The 20,621-nt window shown below is 35.9% G+C and overlaps 1 protein-coding gene across 1 annotated transcript in view; it reads left to right on the top strand.

Annotated features, from left to right (window-relative positions):
- Positions 1 to 20,621, top strand: part of LOC140696350 (low-density lipoprotein receptor-related protein 1B-like) — a 664,806-nt gene that overhangs the window by 596,780 nt on the left and 47,405 nt on the right. The gene's annotated exons all lie outside the window — the stretch shown is intronic.

The raw sequence follows: 20,621 nt of genomic DNA, 5'->3' as shown, positions 1-20,621 counted from the left end.
TACTGTGTGTAAAAATAGATTAAAAAACAAATTTCTTCTGTATAGCATAGGGAACTATATTCAGTATCTTGTAGTAACCTATAATGAAAATGAATATATGTATGTATATGTATGACTGAAGCATTATGCTGTACACCAGAAATTGACACATTGTAACTGACTGTACTTAAAAATTTTAAAAATGAGCTATGGACCCTGCCTTCAAAGAGATCTGTAGGCTGGGGTAGAGACAGAGAAACGTAAATAATTGCAATGCAGGGTAATTAATGTATAATACATATCTAGGCATAAAACTATTTTCAAATGGTTGGTTACCTTAGCTTCAGTGGTCAAGAACGTCTACCCAGAAGAAAAATTACTTAAGATTACACCCAGAGGTCGGGCACGGAAGCCGGTACTGTTTTCCATGGAAACCCAAGAAGACCGGTAATAGACGTCCCTCAGGGTGTTGGTGAAGATTTCAAAGGGTATTTGTGCTGCACCTTAAACGGTGAGTGCAATTTAACCAAGTTAAGAAGGGAGAAACGAATTACAGGCAGAAAAAATGAAAGAAAGAATGAAAAAGGAAGACATGTTCCTGTTATGATAAGGAATTCTGTGATGCTAGGGTTTATTTTAGGAAGAGAAAATACCAGAAACTTCGGCAGAGGCTGGGCCATAAAGAATTTTAAACATTGCGAGGAAAGTTTTGAATTTTATCCTTAGGAAGCACCAGTCATTTCAAGCAGGCAAGTGACAGGTTCTTTTCTTGGTTGTTAAGAGTGGTTTCTTCCAGTTTTGTAGAAAATAGACTGGATTTGGAAGCACTTGCAAGATGGAAATGGGTTTTGTAGAGAAGTGTTCCAATAATGGAAATAAGAGACTTGGAGGACAGGAACTAGACCGCAAACTCTGCGAATGTGTGGGTGGCGTCTGTCTTACTTGCCTCTCAATCCCTAGTACCTAGGACATTAACTATCACTTAATATTAGTTGACTAAAAGGACAGTGAGTTTTTGGTTAAATTTTGAGAAACAAAGACATAAAATTTGATAGAAGCAGGTTTGAAAGGGAAAAGAATGGATTTGGTGTTGGCCTTGTTAACAGTGGTGTATGCATGGGCCATCTCAGTAGAGGTGTCCTTAGAGTGGATGATTCCTCTTTGACGTGGAGAGCAGCTGGGTTTCACAGGTTCTAGTCTCTTTTGAGCGGCCTTCTATGGTATAAACAGAATTCTATCTGTGCCCTCAGTATGACTTCTCACCAAGATGGCTCGTGTGAATGTCATTCTTACCCTCCTTATGACTTCTTTATTCAGACAGGGAGACGTTGCTCAGCTCAAAACAGTGATGCTCACTCATACTTGTTTATCTAAGGTGCTCTTTGAGCCATTCTTTCTCCTGTGTGAAACTGTTTCACATCTGGAAATTTGCTAATCAAGAGTAGGACCCCTTGCCTTTCAGAAACTTGGCTTTTGAAACCCTAGGTAGTGTCTCAAAAGAAATTGTGTTTAAAAAACAAAGCAAAACAAAACAAAAAAAAAACCTCTTTTAAGGTAAATATGATAACCTACTCCAAAATGAACATGGCAGCCTGATGTTACAATAGCAGCATGGAAATTGAGTTAATTATACTGTCTGTTCATCTGGATTTGTGCATGTTGACTGAGCAAAAGCTTAGGATAATTTGTCACGTATGCACATGTGGTTGAGTCTTTTTGTATACTTAGAACAGAACTAATGAAGATCGCTGGAGGCATTATTTGTAGTGCCCTCTCTCCCTTCACACCTCTTCCCTTTGGTACTCAGATTTAACAACTTAATCTTGAGGGTATCTGGGTTATATGACAAACTATGTTATCAAATCTTTGCTTGGTAACTGGAACAGGTTTTGAGCAGCGTTGAACTTAAAAGTAAAAGAAATTTTAGAAAACTCCCTCTTCTTCACCCCTCATCCTTCCTCAGCTTGGATGTTGTCAGTTATAGGCAGCCCTCTAGATAAGAAGGGAGACACTCATTGTCTTTGGGAATTATTTCCTGTTGAGCTAATAGCCATGATCCTATAAAGTGCATTCCCTGGTGCTAGACTGGCATTAGACAAGATAAGCCTGGCACTTCCCAGGGGAAATCATCACTTCTTGCCCTAACTCCTACCACCTCTCACCATTGCTTTTTGTGCGTATTCACCTTACTCTGATCTTTTTTCGATGTTTCTTACATGACACAGTTCCTGGTTCTTCATCCACTCCACATACTATGATTTAGTGTGCTTGTACTTTTTTTGTAGCACCATGGAACAGGGACCTTGTCCTCTTTTCCAGGTGTCATCCCTTCTCCCCCACCCCCCAGCAGAGTTTTTTCTATCAGTTAAACATCCATAAGGAATCTCAGAACACAGCCTCCTCATAACTTGATACACATTTTTTTTTCAAGCCTGTTAACTGCATGCATTGCTTCAACAAAAATATTTGTTGAGTATGCAGGGAATTTCTAAACTGCCACAAGCAATAATCACATGTTAAAATGATCACGTTCACTATATCACAATATGTATTGTAGGTCTATCATGAGAAGTGCTGACACAGGGCCTTACAGACAGACAGTAGATAATTTGGAGAAAAGCTTTGTGCAACTGGTACTTAGTCCAAGTAGATAACCTTTAATTTCTACTATGATTAAACCATCCCTTCAAATTGAAATTTGAATCTATAAAGTGTTTTAAATATGTTATGACTATCTTAGATTCATGGAAAATTGTTCCATTTCAACACTCATCGTGTGAGAGTGCATTATTGTGTCACTCAGAGATGCTGAGATGCTGGACCTTTGGGCTCCAAAAATGCACATGCTTAGAAATGAAGTAATTGTTTTTCACTAGAAATAATTCACAACACCCATATGTGACTTAAGTACAGTTTGAAGGAAAGAAAACTGATCTTTGTCCTGTAGCCTAATTAGTTTCCTTGACAGCAATGATACTGCATTTCTCAGAAAGAAACAAATGCTAGGAACATAGTTATCCTGATAATAGGTTTCTAATGAATTACTGGTCTTCATATTAAAAAAAGAGAGAGACTTAGAATTCTGTATTAAATATCACTCTGTGATTAGACTCACAATAAGCCCCGTTGGCGCCAGCAGTCAAGTAGTGAATTAAATATTTGAGGGGCAGGGACATCTTAATTTTAAGTACTTTTTAATTATTTATAAGTGCACCCAATGTAATCAAGAAATGGAGGAATATTCTTATACAAAATTGGATCTGAAAGATAATGAATGGGGTGTTTGTCATTTTCATTAAATGAGAGTATTAGCCTATATCAAGGCATGAGTGAAGCAGCCGTTGTCTTCCCATGGTGGTGTCATTTTATCGCCAAGCTGTTTTTAACAGGGGCAAGTTCTGGGTGTCACAGTGAAGTACAGGTGTTGATTTAAGCTAAATGGCTCCTTCCCATGCATTTGAAAGTGCTGTAGCCAGTTATAAATATAGTGCAGTTTAGATTTGAACATATTCCAGGGAAGGTAATACCCCTTTGTTCTTCTTAATTTTGTCAAAAATTTTTAATTAGTAAGTTTGTATTTTCATGATTGTTTGGTGGCTTTTGATAAAAATTATTACTGAAGAAGTTAATATAATCCATTTTTTAACTGAAAGAGATTTTTGTTAGAAACCTTGATGGTGTTTATTAATTTCTACTGTGGATACTCAAGACTAAATCTGGTGCATAACAATATCAGTCCCTGAGTATTGGTAGAAATAGAAGACTTCAAGAAACTTTTATAATATCTATTGATCACAAATTAACCTTACTCTATGGAAACCACTCTTAAACTTTCTCAGTGTGTGTTGTCTATATGTTTACTTCTGTTTCCCTAAATTAGTTATTAGCTACAGCATCTAAATGCATCTTTATCAGTAAGAAATAAAAATCTATGTAAGATTTATATAGCCTTTGCACATAACTGCTAAAATTACAAACTATAGTAGCTTACTTCTGCAGCACAGAAGCTTTACAATAATATAAAAATTTTTTTGCAATATGTTTCTTGGTAAAATTTAGCTATTCAATTCAGTATACTTACTAATAGAAAGTATATTATTGTTGTGTCTATTCAGGTTGTATATTGATAAATATTTTTTCCTATTCAAATTGTATCTTTTTCTTTTTTTATTGAAGTATTAAGGGGAAACTAATAAAGGATATCATACAGAACATCATAATTTTAAAGCACTGTAACTGGGAAATGTGGGTCAGGACTTGTTCTGGAATTTGAAAGAATGGACGGGATACAGAGAAAACTTGTTAGAGAAAGTAAATTACACATTCTTATGTTGGTGGAATAAACAACTCTATTTAAATTGGCTGTGAGTTTTGGAAATTGGAAAAATGATCGGAAGGTTAATTTAGAAAAAAGGAGACAGATGAGATGTCTAATTTATAAAGGAGGAAATTAGTTAAGGAGGTGGAGAGGCTGAAGGGTTAGCCAAAAGATAACTATGTTGAATTGTAATTTGAAGCTTTTGGCTAATATAGAGCAATTAATTCTAATTCTGTTTTTCACTCTTCTTTACATTACTGTATTGTCTAAGAACCATTCTCTAAGATGTGAGAAATTCCAAAATGGACTTTTTCTAGTGGAGGAGTTAAAATCTATTTACAAATGACAATATTTCCGCATATTGTGAATTGACAAGGATTAAGATGTGGATACAAAGAACATATTCTAGGAGGTGGTGAAATGAGTAAGATTCACTTACAGATAATTTCAGGAAAGTTAAAATATATAGAGTTTTAAAAATCTACTTCTGTTGTACTTTTTTCTTATTATAAAAGTAATACATGGTTGTTGAAAAAGTTATAAAACATAGATAAGTCAAAAGTAATCAATTACAGTGACTCATAGTCTCACCATTCAGAATAAGCTAGGAAAGTGTTCGAGTCAAGGTTGAATGAAAATATTCCATAAAAGTTAAACATAAAATACATATAAAGTAAAGACAAAATATATGTAGAAGGATTGTTTTGTGTAAGTTCTAACTCAAATTTGTACGTTTAAAAGTAATTTACATTTGGTAGGAAGGAGAATTGGTTTTGAGTAAAGAAACCGTGACATTTCTGTTTTCTTTTGAAGTTCTCAAAAACATCTATTGAGGCTGGCCATAAGATTAAAGGAAAACAGGGGAGTCAAATTACATAGAAGAAGAGAAAGCTAACAAAAGATTCTTGCTAATGGTGAAGATAAAACTGGAAAGAGAAAGGGAAAAATATCTCTTCAAGCCTGCTGGAAATGGATGCCCATAAACTCAATATGGAAACGTCAGCTTGTGACTTGATACATAAAGTGGGCAAATAATCAAAAATGTTCCAGCCACTTAACTTTCCAGTATTTTTTCACTCTTTGGCTAGTAAAAACAAACAAACAAATAAACAAAAAAACCTGCTCCTTGTATTAAGAGAATAGCTACTAATAAATGGCAGTGTAATTGTTAAATTCCGCCCCCCCCAAAACCAGCCCTAATTTGAATAATAGGCGAATAATGCCTGATATCTTGTCCTCTGCATCTTCCTCACTGAATTGTTAGACTTAAAAATGAGAAGATGAATAGAAGTAATAAGAAGGTAAAGGTTAGAAACTAGAGAAATGTATTGCAAATAGTTCTCAACCATACTATAAAATCTTAGCTAGAATACCACATCAAAGAGAGACATGTAGTTGTTGAAAAAAGAACTCAGCCTGAGGGTATGTAAATCCTCCAGACAACACAGTATCAGGTCAGGCCCTAGGAAATGGCATCTGATGATTTGGAGTTAAAAAATTACTCCCTTAGGAATTTCTTTGAAGTAAGTTTTAATAATTATAACTTATTTTCGTTAACTATATAAAGATAATGTGATAGTACTCTGTTACTCTACATCTGGCCTCAATCACAGAATTAACTAATATTGAGGGCCTGCTCTGTGCCAGATTCAATTTTACGGGCTAAATGTGAAACATCTCATTGTATACTTAGAAAAACCTCATGAGTACAGATGTTTTTTGGGTGTGGATGTTGAGAGTTGGTGTCCAATGTCTTATAACTACCAGATAATAGGATCAAAATTTGAAAATTTGTTATCCAAGTCCAAAGTCTGTGCTCCTTTTTTTAAATTGAAGTATAGTCAGTTTACAGTGTTGTGTTAATTTCAGATGTACAGCATAGTGATTCAGTTCTCTCTATGTATTCCTGTTTATATTCTTTTTCATTATAGGCCATTACAAGGAGTTGCATATTGCTCCCTGTGCTATATAGTAGGGCCTTAACTGTTGACCTATTTTATATGTAGTAGTATATGCAAATCCCAAACTCCCAATTTATCTCTCTCCCCCCCACTCTTTTCTCCCAATAACCACAATTTTGTTTTCTGTGTCTGAGTTTGTTTTGTAAATAAGTTTGTTTGTATATGTTATTTTTTTAGATTCCACATATAAGTGATATCATACAGTATTCGTTCTCTTTCTGAATTACTTTACGTATTATGACCGTCTCTAGGTCTGTCCATGTTGCTGCAAATGACATTATTTTTCATGGCTGACTAGTATTCCATTGTGTGTGTGTGTATATGTACATACACATACCACTTAACGACCTACTCTATTTGTCCTTCTAAATGAATGAATTGACTTTATAGGACACCTTTTCAGTTGAGTGTGTGCAATTCCATTTTTCTCAAGTGCATGATTTGAGAATGCATAATTGCAGTAAACCATGGCCCACTGCTGTAGCTGGTGAGTATATGTATCTTTCTAGTTGTATGTTACTGAGTTTTTTTTTAAACTCGTAAGTGCTTGAAAAATACCAAATACTTCATATTTCAGGAGATTATACAGCATCATTTTAAAGACTGAGTAGAAATTTCTAAGGTCTTAGGAGATGCATTAAAAAAAAAGTTAGCTCTTTGTTGCCACAAGCAACTGCATGAATACAGGATGCTTTATTATTCAGCAACCCCAAGTGTACCGTCACCATGTGGTATTTATATATGTAATAAAGGCACCCTGCCGGTACCTACTCCAATGATTTGCTAAATCGGCATGTTGATATGGATTAACAATCAGGCAGAGCAAGTCTGGGGTCATGTACCAAAGAAATCCTGCCCAAGGTCAAAGATCTTTATTGGAAATACTGAGTGGAAAGATTTCACTGAATTTTGTCATCTCAGCAGTACACTAACAATGAACAAAAGGTTAAAGAAAATAAAAAAATCTCAAAGGTCAGCATGTCTTTTGAGTAGCTAACAAGCAAGTAAGCATTTCAGAAGTAAGATAAATGGCTCCAGTGCATGACCATATCTAATCCACATCTAATTCAGCATTATACCTAAGTGCCTTTGCACATGCTTCTCAAAACAGAGCCCACTCTGTTTTAGCCACCTGTTTAGTTTCCAGCCATTTTTCAGTTACAGTAACAAAATGGTAAGGATGGTAAAGACTCTTAACTGTAGTGATAACAAACTCATGATTTTGAACACTAATCTGGATGCTTGCAAAGCAACATCTCATTAAGATCGCATAACACCTAAAAGGTGCATAGTATTGTCACCGTTTTATAGATGAGGAAGACAGTTTAGGGGAGGTAAAATAATTTGCCTAAGACTGCATAGCTATTATGTACCATACCTGGGTTTCAAATATAGGCCTCTCTGTGATTTTGCAACTTTTGTTGTTTCATGTATATTCAAGGCACAATAGCAAATACCATCTTGTCTACAAAGTCTTCCTTGTTCTCCTCTGAGTCCCTATCACTCTTAGACCCAGCAGAGCTGGGCTCCCCACACACTCCTGCTTCCATGCTCCCCACTCCAAATATATACTGTTTTTAGAAAATACATTATACAGTAGCATATACCTTTTCATTTCTATCTCTCGACTAAACAGCAAGTGCCTTGAAGGCAGGAACCATCTCTTACCTTTGATCTGTAGTTACCATAACAAATTAAGTAAAGGATGGATGAAGGATTAATGAGGTCAGAGAAATCAAGGATGATTTTAAAGACAAAGAGCCTTTGAGAAAAACATGAAGGTCAAAGTGCAGGGAAGGTGAGGTGGGAGAGGTAGCGTAACAGCTGGGTGGAAGCTATGAACCAAAGCACAGAGTCTGGAGAATCCATTGTGCTTGAGAATTACTGAGTAGTCTTTGGAGTGAGAAGCAGTCAGATGAAAGGGGGAGTGCTAAGAAGTAGGGCTGGGCATTGGACCTTGGACTTCCTTATAAAGAAGCTTAAATGCCAGGTTAAAGAATTGGTCATTGTTGTATTGGCAAAGGGAATCATCAGCTAATTTTGTGTTGGAAAAAGATGTATTCAAGCACTTGTTTTAAAAGACTCTTTGCTTGCAAAGTGGAAAGAATGAATTAAAGCAGATTGGGAGACCAGTTAGCAGGCTGCTGTAGAAGTTTTTAAAAATACAAATTGAGAGCTGAAACCAAAGCATTAGAAGTGAAGATGTAAAGATGATATTGATCTGAAAGACCCTGCGGAGGTGAAATCAATGGCATGCGTAAGGAAAGGAGTGCATTTAAAACACCTCTGAGATAACCTAGTCCAGGCTGGAAGATGATGCTACCACTCAAAATCACTAGGTAAATAACCAGCTGAGAGGTAAGCAGTACCATTTTGGATGTCTTTGTGTTCTCTGTACGACAGCCATGAGAGTGTGCTGAGAGAGTACTGGGAATCAAGCTTAGAAAACAAGTCAGAACTGAAGAATCCTGCTTGGGAGGGAGACATTAGACAAGAAGAGATGTTAGAACTTTGGACATCAGTGCAAAATACTGAGAAGAGGCTATTAAATTTGGTACTTCAGACCTCAGTGCTAATTTTTAAGAGAGAAGTGTTCTATTTAGGAAAGGAAGGTCTGCTCCCTTATCTCATTCATCACTGCTGTATGTCTCCCAAGTAATATATACACATAGTAGGTGCTCAGTATCTATTTAGAGTGGCTGAATTAATTCTTTTTGAAGATGCTGAAGGAGAGCAACAGATCAAAAATCCTTGGAAGAGGGGGAAATTGATGGAATAGTAAAGTAGTAAAAGAGAGAAGGGAAGATGGGATGCAGGGTGGTGCAGCTGGAGCAGGTGACCACGCAAAGGAGACAGACATGTCTGATGGGGAGACACTGTGCTTAGGATCTGGAGTCGGACAGCTTGGGTTTAAATTCTACTCCCCCATTAAGTATCTTTGTGACCATGAATGAATTATTCCAACCCTCTGCGCATGAGTTTCCTCAACAGGGAAATGAAGCTCATATGGCTCCTACAGCAGACAGCTGGCGAGGTGAGGGTTAGATCAGGAGTGAGCTTGACAAGTGACTCAAAACTGGATGATAGCTGCATGAGTGTGATGATAATAAGTCAAAGTTTCTTATATTCTGGCTTAATGGCATCAGGATCAGCAGGGAATGGAACTCACCTAGGTCTGTGGCCGGGGATGGTAGGTCTCAGGAGGGATGGAGGACAACTTCAGTGAGATGCTAACAGTATTCATGTTCTGTTGCTGCTGTAACAAATGGCCACAGACTTAAACAACATGTATGTACTTTTTCACTGTTCTCTAAGCCAGAAGTTCAACATAGGTTTCACTAGGCTAACATTAAGGTGCCAGCAGGGCTATGTTCCTTGTTGGAAGACCTAGGAAGAATTTATTTCCTTGCCTTTCCTGGTTTTCTGAGGCTGTCCACATTCCTTCACTCTTAGCCCCTTTCCTGGAGATGGGTCTTCAAAGCCATCGATACCACGTCTCCTTGATCTTCTTCTGTTGTAACATCTCTGTAACTCCTCCCTGCATTCCCAGACTTCCCCAGGAGACGCCAATCTTACCAATTTCTAATATTCCCTTATAAGGATAGTTAATGCATGTATGGGTAATACATATGTTTAGTCTAGACTCAAATGGTAACAAGCCGACACACTGTTTTATAACCTTGTTTTTTATTCACTTAACAAAGTAGCTTGGACCTATTTCTTTATCAGTCCATCGAGAGCTATTTCATTCTTTTTAAATACATGAATGGTAATACAGGGCTTAACCTTTCCCATGTCAGTTCTTATTTTCAGCAGGATTAGGGGATGAGGCTGGTTGAACACAGCTATTCTAACACAATTAGTAGGAAGACTAGGAGAAAAAGGATATTCGACATCCTCCTGCCTTAAAATGAGTGGAAGAGAACAGGCTGAGAAGATGTTGGACCTACTCCACACTCACTGCTAATTATATTTTAATACGAGATCTTTGTGTAATTAGCTGTATTACATTTCAAATGATTATGCAGCATAAAGAGGGTCTAAATTTTTATAATGCCTTCTTTTTAGGAAAAAGCTGAGGTGAAAAACCAAAGTATACTTATCCTCTCTCTCAGAAGTGTTGGAGAAATCCATTACCATAAAGATAAATGTATTTCAGAAAGTCATGGTATTCGTTTGCTTAAAGATTATGTCAAGAGAAAAAAGCAACTTATTTTAGCCACAAACTCTGTTTTAAAAATAAGAGGTTTGAGTAGATATCTTTAATATTCTTTCTAAATACGAAGTTAAAATAGGATGAGAAAGTTGACACGAGAAACCATAGAATGCCTATTTTTTGTGAGAATCTGCCCCAAATTTTAAATTATTGCATGTAATTGCAAATGGTTTTTAAAGATGGCTGTTACTATGTTTATTTTACATAAAAAAGTCTGTTATCTTTGACCACTTCTAAGTATCCATGCATCTATTCTATTCTATTTTAAAAATACTATACTGTGTAATCATTTTAGCCACAGAAGTACTCCAAGGTAACTCCACATTATAGACTGCAAGGAAAAGCAAGCAGGTTTGGTTTGAATTCTCACATTCACAGCATGTGTCTTATTGAATATCCAAGACTGAGAATTAAAATTGAACTATCAAGATGTACTCTGGATGTGTGAATGTTTATAACAAAAGTGGATGAAGGAGATGCAGTTTGACATGGTTATTTTCACTAACAACATTTTATGAATCTGCTGAACATGGGATTCATTGATAGCAACTATAAATGTAAAGATTTTGGGCTAAACATGTCTTTCCAAATTACTGTTTTTAAGACACAGCTCAAATGTCATTTTTTTCTGATGGGCACAAGCAGAATTAGTTATCTGTCTTTTCCTTCCATAGCACATTAAAATTGAAACATAAATCTGTTTGCATATCTGTCACAACAAAACATGATGCCTAGGTGGCAAGGTCTAGTTTCTTGCTTCTGTTTCTACCCAAATAAAGCAAAATATCTGGGACAAAATCTAGAAGGAATGGGCATTACCTAGATTATGATAATTTCCCCATAACCTAATCATTTTAGTATTTAAAGAGTAGGTAGAACTCTGTCTTAAGCTTTGAAATCAAAAAGCTTTTTTTTTTTTTTTTTGAGAAAAGTTTGATTTGAACGAGTGCCTTCTGGAAAGTGGAAGTGCTCTATTGGGCATGTATTGATGTTATAGTTTTGAGTAGCTACATAGGCTGTCCTGTATACATTTTAATTTTATGCCAGCTACCATAGTGTTCTTTAATATGTCTCTTTGTGCAAATTAAAATACAGAGAAAGATTTGCTACCTTTGGCATGTCATCTTAATATTACGTTGAGAAGAATGGTTTTGGCAACTTAATACAGTACAGGGGATTTTTAGCACAGGAAATCTGGAAAAAGTACAAGGAATCTAGGTAACAACTGCATTTCAATGATTCCATAATAGAACAAGTTCATCATAATGACAGATATTCTAGAAATGTTTTGTATCAAATTTTAATGGCATTAATTAAATCTGTTGGTATACAAGTTAGAATTCCAGATTGCTTGATAAAATAAGAAGTCAAGCACTGCTTTATAACAAGAGTTACCCTCTAAAATAATCAAGAGCACCTCGATAACAACCTGGTCTTTGGCTTCTGCTTTTGAGCTATGGGGTCAAGTTGTTGGTGTAGATAACCCGAAGCATTTTTCTTGACTAACTCAATTGTCATTGAAATTACCCTTGAAATTCAGAAATTAAAGCTAGCCAAATATGGGCAGATTAGAATTTTCCTTTAAGCAAACCTAAATCAGAGGGCACACTCTGACAGTTACAAATGGGCCTGAGAATAATGACAATATTTGAACGTGACCCATTTGTATCAGTCAGTCAACATGAGGATGTAATGTTTTTGTGGATCTTAGACGTGATGACCAGTATATTCCCCAACACGTGTTGAATTCCTGTAGGATTTTGGCTTCTTTCTTCTAAGTTTGCATAGAGACGGTTGTGTGACTTCGGTCATACTGCTTCCTACTTTTGAGTCTCCATTTCTCCATTACTATAGAAAGAAAGGATTAAATGAAATACTATTTGTACTAAATTGTTGATGGTCTATTAAGCAAAAAATAAGACTTAAATGCTATTTCATTACTTGAGCAGACTAGCTTAAATTAGGGGCTGTAATATATATTTTTGCCAGAATGCTTTTGATACAGTAATTTTTTTTTTTTGGTCTGGAAGACTCTTCTGTAATTTTTTGTTTGCCTGAGGGCTTGGCAAACTGATCTGCGGTTTGCTTTTGTAAGACTCATGATTCTATATTTTTGAATGCTGAAAAAAAACAAAATATTTTGTGACATGAAATTTTATGAAATTCAAATTTCGTTTTTCATACATACAACTTTATTGGAAAAGGGCCATGCTTATTTATCTTCATAGTGTCCGTGAGGCCTTTCATGATACAGTGGCAGCAGTAGTGTATGCTCTGCAAAGCCTGAGATCCTTGGGATCTGCTCTTTAAAGGAAATGTGTGCTGACCCCTGGTCTAATCCTGTAACCGTCACTTAAATTGGAAGGTGGAAATAGCAGATATTCTTCATAGGCTTTGAAAAATTTGGAAATACCTAAAGAATTAAAAAATAGGAATGCAAAATTTTTTAGAGGCTTTGATTGAGAAAATTGGAAATACCTAGAGAACTGGAAAATGGGAACAACGAAATTACTTACACTGTTTGAGAAAACCAGAAAGAGCAAAAGCAGTGGTGTGACCATGTAGGCAGCATAATTCATGTCATTAGTTGTTCTGGAAATATGCCCACTTTCAAAAGCAGATTAAAATGACCAGAGGACAAGCTGAATCATAATCCATCTGTTGCCTCTGTTTCTCTAAGGCAGGAAACACATCCAGTTCTAATTCTTGGCTGTATCTTGACCTAAATCTTCCTGAGGCACAGCTGTCTTCTGCACCAGATTCGTGATACTCATACGCAATTCATGTTTCAACTCAGGAATGTTGGCATCAGATTGATTTTTTTTTCTTTCTTTCTTTTCTTTTCTTTTCTTTCTTTTTTTTTTTTTTTTTTTTTTTTTTTTTACTATTTTGACCATAGTTCATATGCAGGCTTGTAACTTCTCAAGTGTATCATTTGTATTACTTAACTTGAGTGCAGGAACGTGTAGCTTACTGCTCATCTCTGTGTGCACACCTAAGTCTTATATCCGAAACAGTTGCTTCCAGAAGAAAAATTCCTTCGTGTATGTCTTTTTCTGTAATCCATGAGACTACTGGATGAAAGACACTCTTTATGAGTAGATGTGGATTCATCACTGTCCCATCTGTGTTTAGTGTTTAAAATGAACCATATTTTCCAAGTCTGGATGATTTGAGGTTCATAACTCAGTTGTAATAGGTTGCTAGAGCCATGAGTGATGATTTTGTAAAATAAAAAAAAAAGCTAAAAAGCTTTTTTAGCGATGATTCCAGGAAAGAGCTATTAAAATGTTGCACTTTACCAATCATATTCTTGGCATTTACTATAGAAGCTAGGGAGGGAATTTTTAAATTAAAACTCACATAGTAATAGTTGAAGACAAATGGACATATCAGGTTATTATATCAAATACCTTCCACTTTTTGTGCTGTTTCAAACTGAACATCTTGGGGATTCTCTGAGATACTAGAGCCTGCAGAAATCATACTCAGAACAGCAAGCACATCCTGGTTGCATGGACTCCTTGCACAAACATGCGAGAATTTTTTTTCATCCTGCATACACGCACTGGTATGTGTGTCCAGTAGACACAAAACAAAATTACATGTCAGCATGACCCATTAAAATTTAGTGAAAGGCCATGGAAAAAATAGAATACCATGAATATATTTTAAGAAATAGGACACAATTTTCTGAGAAAGCCTCTATTTTAGAGGGTTTTGCTGTGGAGAGTGAATGCCTCGTGCTGATGAGACACAGTATTAGGGATGATATTCCACAGATGGCTTGTTAGGGAGTCTGAAAAGGAATACATCTATTGACTGAATGATATATATGAATGAAGTCTGACTTACCTGTTTACACAAGTCCCAGACCCACTCTAGATAAATGAGATCCTGAATCATTGCAAATACGAAAAACCTCTTATTTTTTCAGTTTGATTCATTATCATAGTGGCAGTAATACCATACTACATTCATAGAATGTGCTAATTCTCAAAATACTTGTGATTACATAATCTGATGTTACATTTACTGAACCTGTGAGATACATAAAATGGCAGTAAACACTTATATTTTGTAATTAAGAAAACTGAGATTTAAATACATTAAATTTAAGTTACACAGTTTTATGTAGAATTGACATTTAAATCAGTTTTGACTAATTGTTTTTGTATTATAAAACAGTAATCAAAGGGTTGGCCTCATTTTTCCCTTTTTAAAACCCGGGTTCATATCTGTCCACACTGAGACGATCAAAAGTCAGTGAAATCTAGTTACTTCTTCCATTTTATAACCTCCTGTTACTGAGTTGAGTATTAAAGTATCAATTATTTTCATAACTTCACATAGTGGTGCCACATCTTGCTGACTCTGCTTTATGTGTCTAAAATCCCTACAAATCATTCAGAAAATCTCCAGAATTTGGATGCATATTCTCTCTTAATTTGTGTGTTTTCATTCATTACATTTCTCCCACATATACTTCCAGTACACTGACATATCAGATTGCATCCAAATAAATCAATAATCTACTCAAAGAATTTAATTTTCTGTAATTCTTTGATAAAGCAATGTTTCAGACAAATCAAAATACACTCTTACCTACCAATTTGTGATTCTTACCTTTGGAACAATCATTTACTAGTTTCCCTTGAAAAGTAATGTTTTTATTCTTTTCCTGTTTTCTCCTCATATTCTCAATTACGGATTATTGCAAGAGGCTGGATACAAGGATAACTGGTGACAAGATTTTCTATTTCCAAAGTGTGTGTCCTCCTGACAGTTTAATTTCCTGGTCTCTGGCACAGATACTTTGATCATGTATTTTCGTTGATTCTAATTAAATGTCAGACTCATAATTTACTCACATTCTCCCCTCTTCTATGACATGAGAAAAAAAATTAATGTCGTGTTTCGTTCAATTCATCTCTTAAATTGCAATCAGTTTTGTTAGAGTGTTGCTCAAATAAGTCTCTAACTGTTCTGTGTGCTTCCCAAAATAAACTTAACTTCCAGAGGAGCTTCTAATCAGCGTTCTTAGCAATTTGCTTTGAAATGTTATGCTAGGGCATAATTGGATGTGAAACTTGACCCTCCCATGGACTTCTAGCAAACAGTGTTTTCTTTTATGGATAATTTCCATTGTCTTTACTTCAGTTATGTGGCTATTTAACTTTGGTGTCTCATTACGTCTGCTTCCCTAATTGTTGATTCAATATTTGTTTCAGTAGAGCATTCACAAGACTTTTTTTTTTAAATAATTCCATCACATAAATTTATGATGTTTTCTAGGAACAAACAAGGGTCCAGTGAATCATTATAAGTTAAAGGTACTATCAATGGAGAAACTACTAGATTCATTTCAGAAAAAAAAAAGTATTCTAGTTGGCAAGTGAAGTTGAAGGACGTAAACTTATAAAAATGTTTTCCCAGGTTTATTCATTGGAATTATCATTGATGCTTTCTGGATTTTTAATTTAGTGATAGTTTGCATATCTTAAAGCTCTGGCCATTAAATAAAAATAGAGGTCAACATTCAGGTTACCACAATGAATGATCAAATGCTTCCAATGACTTAAAGTAATTAAACTAGTTGTTCATGAAACATTATTCCTAGTTCATAGAATGGCAGTTTAAATAAAAATTTGAAATGTTGTGCTTTTGGATCAGAGCAGGTCAATATATTCCATCTCCATTCACCATTTATAAAGAAGTATCATTACACTAATTTGAAACAATCTTGCATTTATATTGAGAGATCTGTGAGAGATTTTTTTAGATTGTGACTTGATATAGCTGGTAGGCAGATAATAAGTATATAAATAATAGGTATATTCTTAGGCTCTGCTATTGTCAGTATTGATAAAGTAATTAATGATTGCAGATGTAGGAGTGTATTTCAGAAATAATCAAATGGTTTCACATCTAAGGAAGGGGGGTTTCTTAAAAATTGTCCACTTGGGTTTTGAAGTGATGAAATGGATACTGTTGGAGGTTCATTAACCTTTTCAGACTACTGGGGCATCATTAAGAATTTCAAGATGGTAATTTATTAAATTGTCCCTAAGAGGCATGGGAAGTTGCTTTTCTGTGTAAAAGTATCAAACTTTTGCCTGGGGAATAGTTGATTCGGCAGGAAAGATTCTTCCTTTCATTTTGATTGCAATTAATTTGCCCTACTTTTTCACTGAAGCACCAAAAAAGTCTTAAGCTTACATCTCAGTCCAATTTACTTACATCTTCTTTGCTGCCATTTCAATTTCAGGAATCCTAGAAATGGCAGTTCCCTTGAGTAGAAAAAGCTCACAGGAGAATCTAGACTCCTCTCTCTCTGAGCTCAAACATATTTACAAAACAGTAATAGTCTAGACATTACGCTGTTTTTCTGCTCGGTGGCAGCTTTTATTTTAGCCATGAACCAATACCATACTGCAGAGTTTATAGATAGTAAGTTTTGCTAAATTTTATGTGCATAAAGAGTTGAAAGGGAAATACTCAACAACTACTGTGAAAATAGATTGCTTCCAGAGATGAGTGTTAGAAAACACAGACCCAGTCGAGGAAGGACTGCAGGTCACCGAGAGGTCTGCTCAGTCAGGCCTGCATATGTTTAAAGTGTTACCAGCAGACATGAAGGAGAGGGATGCCATGGAAAATAGAGCGGTCAGAGAATTAGTAGAAGATGGATGAGCAAAAATGATCAGGGAGCACAGAGCCGTGTTAGAGAGCTTCGGCAGGAACTGATGGCTGTGTAAAAGTTAAAAACAATGCAGGCCTTGAAAAGAGAAGTCATAATGCTGGAAGCCAATTTTAGAAACTAAAGGGAAAGTGTTGATGTTTAAGAAAGGGAGATCAAACCACCAGGAGACAAAAACGGAGTGAAGAAGAAAAATTGAAAGTGTAATCTTTCTGTGAGGAGGTCATAGTTTTTTCTTCCTCAGCCTCATGCCTGAAGTGTACTGGGTTTAGGACCAAAAAGAAAATGCCCTATTTGAAATCTGAAGGGAATTAAAATGCTGTACAGCATTCCCTGCTCGTTTTTAGTTTGCAGCCTCTGGGTGACAGCCAGCCACGAGGAAAACGCTCCCAATATCGGGGCACATAGTTCTGCTATGAAGTAGGCAGCAAGAACACACGAGACCTTGACCAGAACTTTTATATGTATCCAGGTCTGTTTCCCTGTTCCGTGTGTGTTGAGTTGGAGAGAGGCTTATTTAGACAATAGGAGTGATGATTTGTGTTGTCTTAAGAATCTGGAATTAATATGTTCATACCAAGAGAGATTTAGGTACTCCTGAAAAAGCTATCAAGAACTTCTCCCACAGAGTTATTTCCTTAACAGCCTTTAAAAAATAAAACTGGGTCATCAAAGGTCTTAATAAAGTTTTGATGTTTGAGTGTATGAGGGGGTGATGTGGATCTTCCAATAGAAATGGAGACCAATGGATAATTTTAAAATAACTTTGAATGTAGCTAACAGCCTTCGTCAGTCGGCACAATTTTATGTTCCATGTCACAGTCTCTGGTTGGTGTTCATTCCTCACTTGAACTTTCACTGACCAGCTCCATTACCAAGTATGATGTACTGGACAAGTGTGTTTCATGCATTCAGAGCATCTGTTTTTAAAGGACTGCCCCACAATTCCTTTTTAATCTTCTGATTCAGAAAGTGGTTGCAAACACATATCTATATTTTGGAACCTAATGAAGTTGTGTTAAATTTCTTTGTGTGTGTGGGATGGCGGGGGGTGGGGAAGGAGAGAAGGGGAGAATGACTAACGTCTCTTGATGAAACATTCCTTGCTTCTGTCACCTTCAAATATAATATGTACTTTGAAAAAGTTTCACTAAAAAGAAAAAATATGTATATATTTGAAGCTCTTAGAGCCTAAACCTGGGTAGAAAACAAACATTAGATCTGCTTACATTGCAAATGGTAAGTGAAAATCAGGAGGTCATTCACAATCATAGAGTAACTTGATGATGGAGGCAGAGAAGCAGTTAGGTACCCAAACCCTCAAAGCTGAGCCTTTGGAACAAAGAGACATGGACCTCATCCTGAGCAGAAGAGACTTCAGGGAGTTAAGACCATCATGCAACAGTAGCCGTTTCTGACCTCAGTTAATGGCATCCTCATTTGAGTAGGAGATTCTGATAGTTGGTTGTTTAAAATTTGGATTTCAGGTGAGAATAAGCTTATTTAAGAGGCTGACTTCATGCAGTTTATTAAACACGTAAATAGTGTTTACCCATAATTGGCTTATCAAGTAAATATATAAATGTATACTTACATAAACACACCTGTGTGCCAATACAGAGATTGCTTCCTCTCTGCGTTTAGTTCTTATGAAAAGATGTAAACGGTTGGAATATTATTACATATAATTATCAGGTAAAAAAAAGAAGATGAAGGAGGCTGCTGTTTGCTTTCTCTCTGTAAAATATGCTCTGTATTTCGTACACTAATGGATTGTGAAAGTATTAATACTTTCCAAGGAAATCATCCTAATACTGAAATTTCCCCAGTTTTGTTTCCATGTTAGCCCTTTACTATCAAGCTTTGGAATCTGATTGTATTTCTCTTTAATGTATGTTTGCCACCTTAGACATGCCTTTGGATTAGTCAAGTCTTGACTCTGTGTTTGAGGGGAAAAAGTTCAATCGATCAAGGCACCAAGCTGGTAAGGTAACTCCATATGCCTGATTGCTGTGTATGCCACACCTTTACAAGGTTTTTTGAGTGTAGGCTGTCAGCTTCTTTTCTAAAACAAAATAGCTGTTCTGAAAACGTATGCCAGTAATTATGAGAAGTCCTGGAAAATGTAGCCTGTTGTTCTAGAGAAGATCCATTAACATGAAAGAATGATTCAGTGCCCTATGGAGAGTAAAGCGGTGTATTCATCTTTGCATGTGAACTACTCATCCTTTGTGTCAGAAGATAACACCGCTTTATCTATCCTCTGATATTACTTAAAAGACCAATACCGTTCATGCTAGGAAGAAGAAAAGGAAAATGAATTAGAATGAGTTGTTGAAATAACTGTTCTGTCTTTTAACTTGTACGTGTTAATGAAATATATCTTTCAAATCATACAAATAAATCCTGTTACTTCTTAGACTGGGAAATGTTTGGTCAGGCATAAATCATTGATTAGTTTGGATAGCTTTATTAACTATGCTTAAGAGTAATTTGCTTTATTTATGAAGATCGTACGTTGTGAGCCAAACTAGCAGGAAGGAGTTTAACAAGCCCCGAGAAAAGGAGTCCCAGTCATGGCTGCATTTTGAAGTCATCACTCTATTTGATTTAAAGCTGATGATATTTATATAATCATCTCTTAGACTAATGAGTATTTAGTTGGCAACCATACAAGTTGAGCTCCGTAAAGGTATTTACATGATCACAAGGGAAATAATGCAGATATTTCATACACTATGAATTTACTTTTCCCAGGCTAGTCCCATAAGCAGTTGTGTTTCTCTGTTAGCCAACATACCCTACTGGTGAATGACTAAGGATAAAGCCGGCAGCATAAACAATGACTTTTCTAGTCTGTTACACTCTAGGCAGAGACTAGCCTTTTAATTCCAGTTTTCAACAGAAGAAACATAATTAAGTATACTGGAATGTCATTGTAAAAGATCCATAATGCCTTTATCTCATGCACTTGTGCTATGCTCCTACAAAAACTTTGACATCTCTGTTCTCAACAATTTTTATATTTTGGGTTTGATTTTAATTAGAAACTTGAATCTGTCAGAAAAAGCAATGGCTCATAATGGTTTGACCATGCTGAGTCATTCACGTTGTCTAATCCATCCTCATGTAACGTGACCAGCTTGCTGTGCAAAAACAGATCAAAATTTAATTTCTTTGAATTGTCTTTCTGTATTGACTTTGGTGTGCTCTTGGTTAAGCAGCAATCTTTCCTGAGAAATGGTTTATTGTTGCAACATTTTAAGCAAATCAATTACCTTCCTGTAATGCAATAATACAACAATATGCAGGCAACCATAGCTCCAGTTGTACGTGACGCAGTCGATTTTATGAAGCTGTAAACATTCAGATCAGTGCTATTTAGTCTGTAGAAATACAATTTGAGAAGGAGATATTGGCCAAGTTATGTTAATATGTTATTTGAAA

Source organism: Vicugna pacos, chromosome 5 (assembly GCF_048564905.1).
Source record: "Vicugna pacos chromosome 5, VicPac4, whole genome shotgun sequence".
In the NCBI taxonomy this organism is placed as follows: domain Eukaryota; kingdom Metazoa; phylum Chordata; class Mammalia; order Artiodactyla; family Camelidae; genus Vicugna; species Vicugna pacos.
Note: the sequence above shows the minus strand (reverse complement) of the source record. Positions and strands in the feature narration are given on the sequence as shown.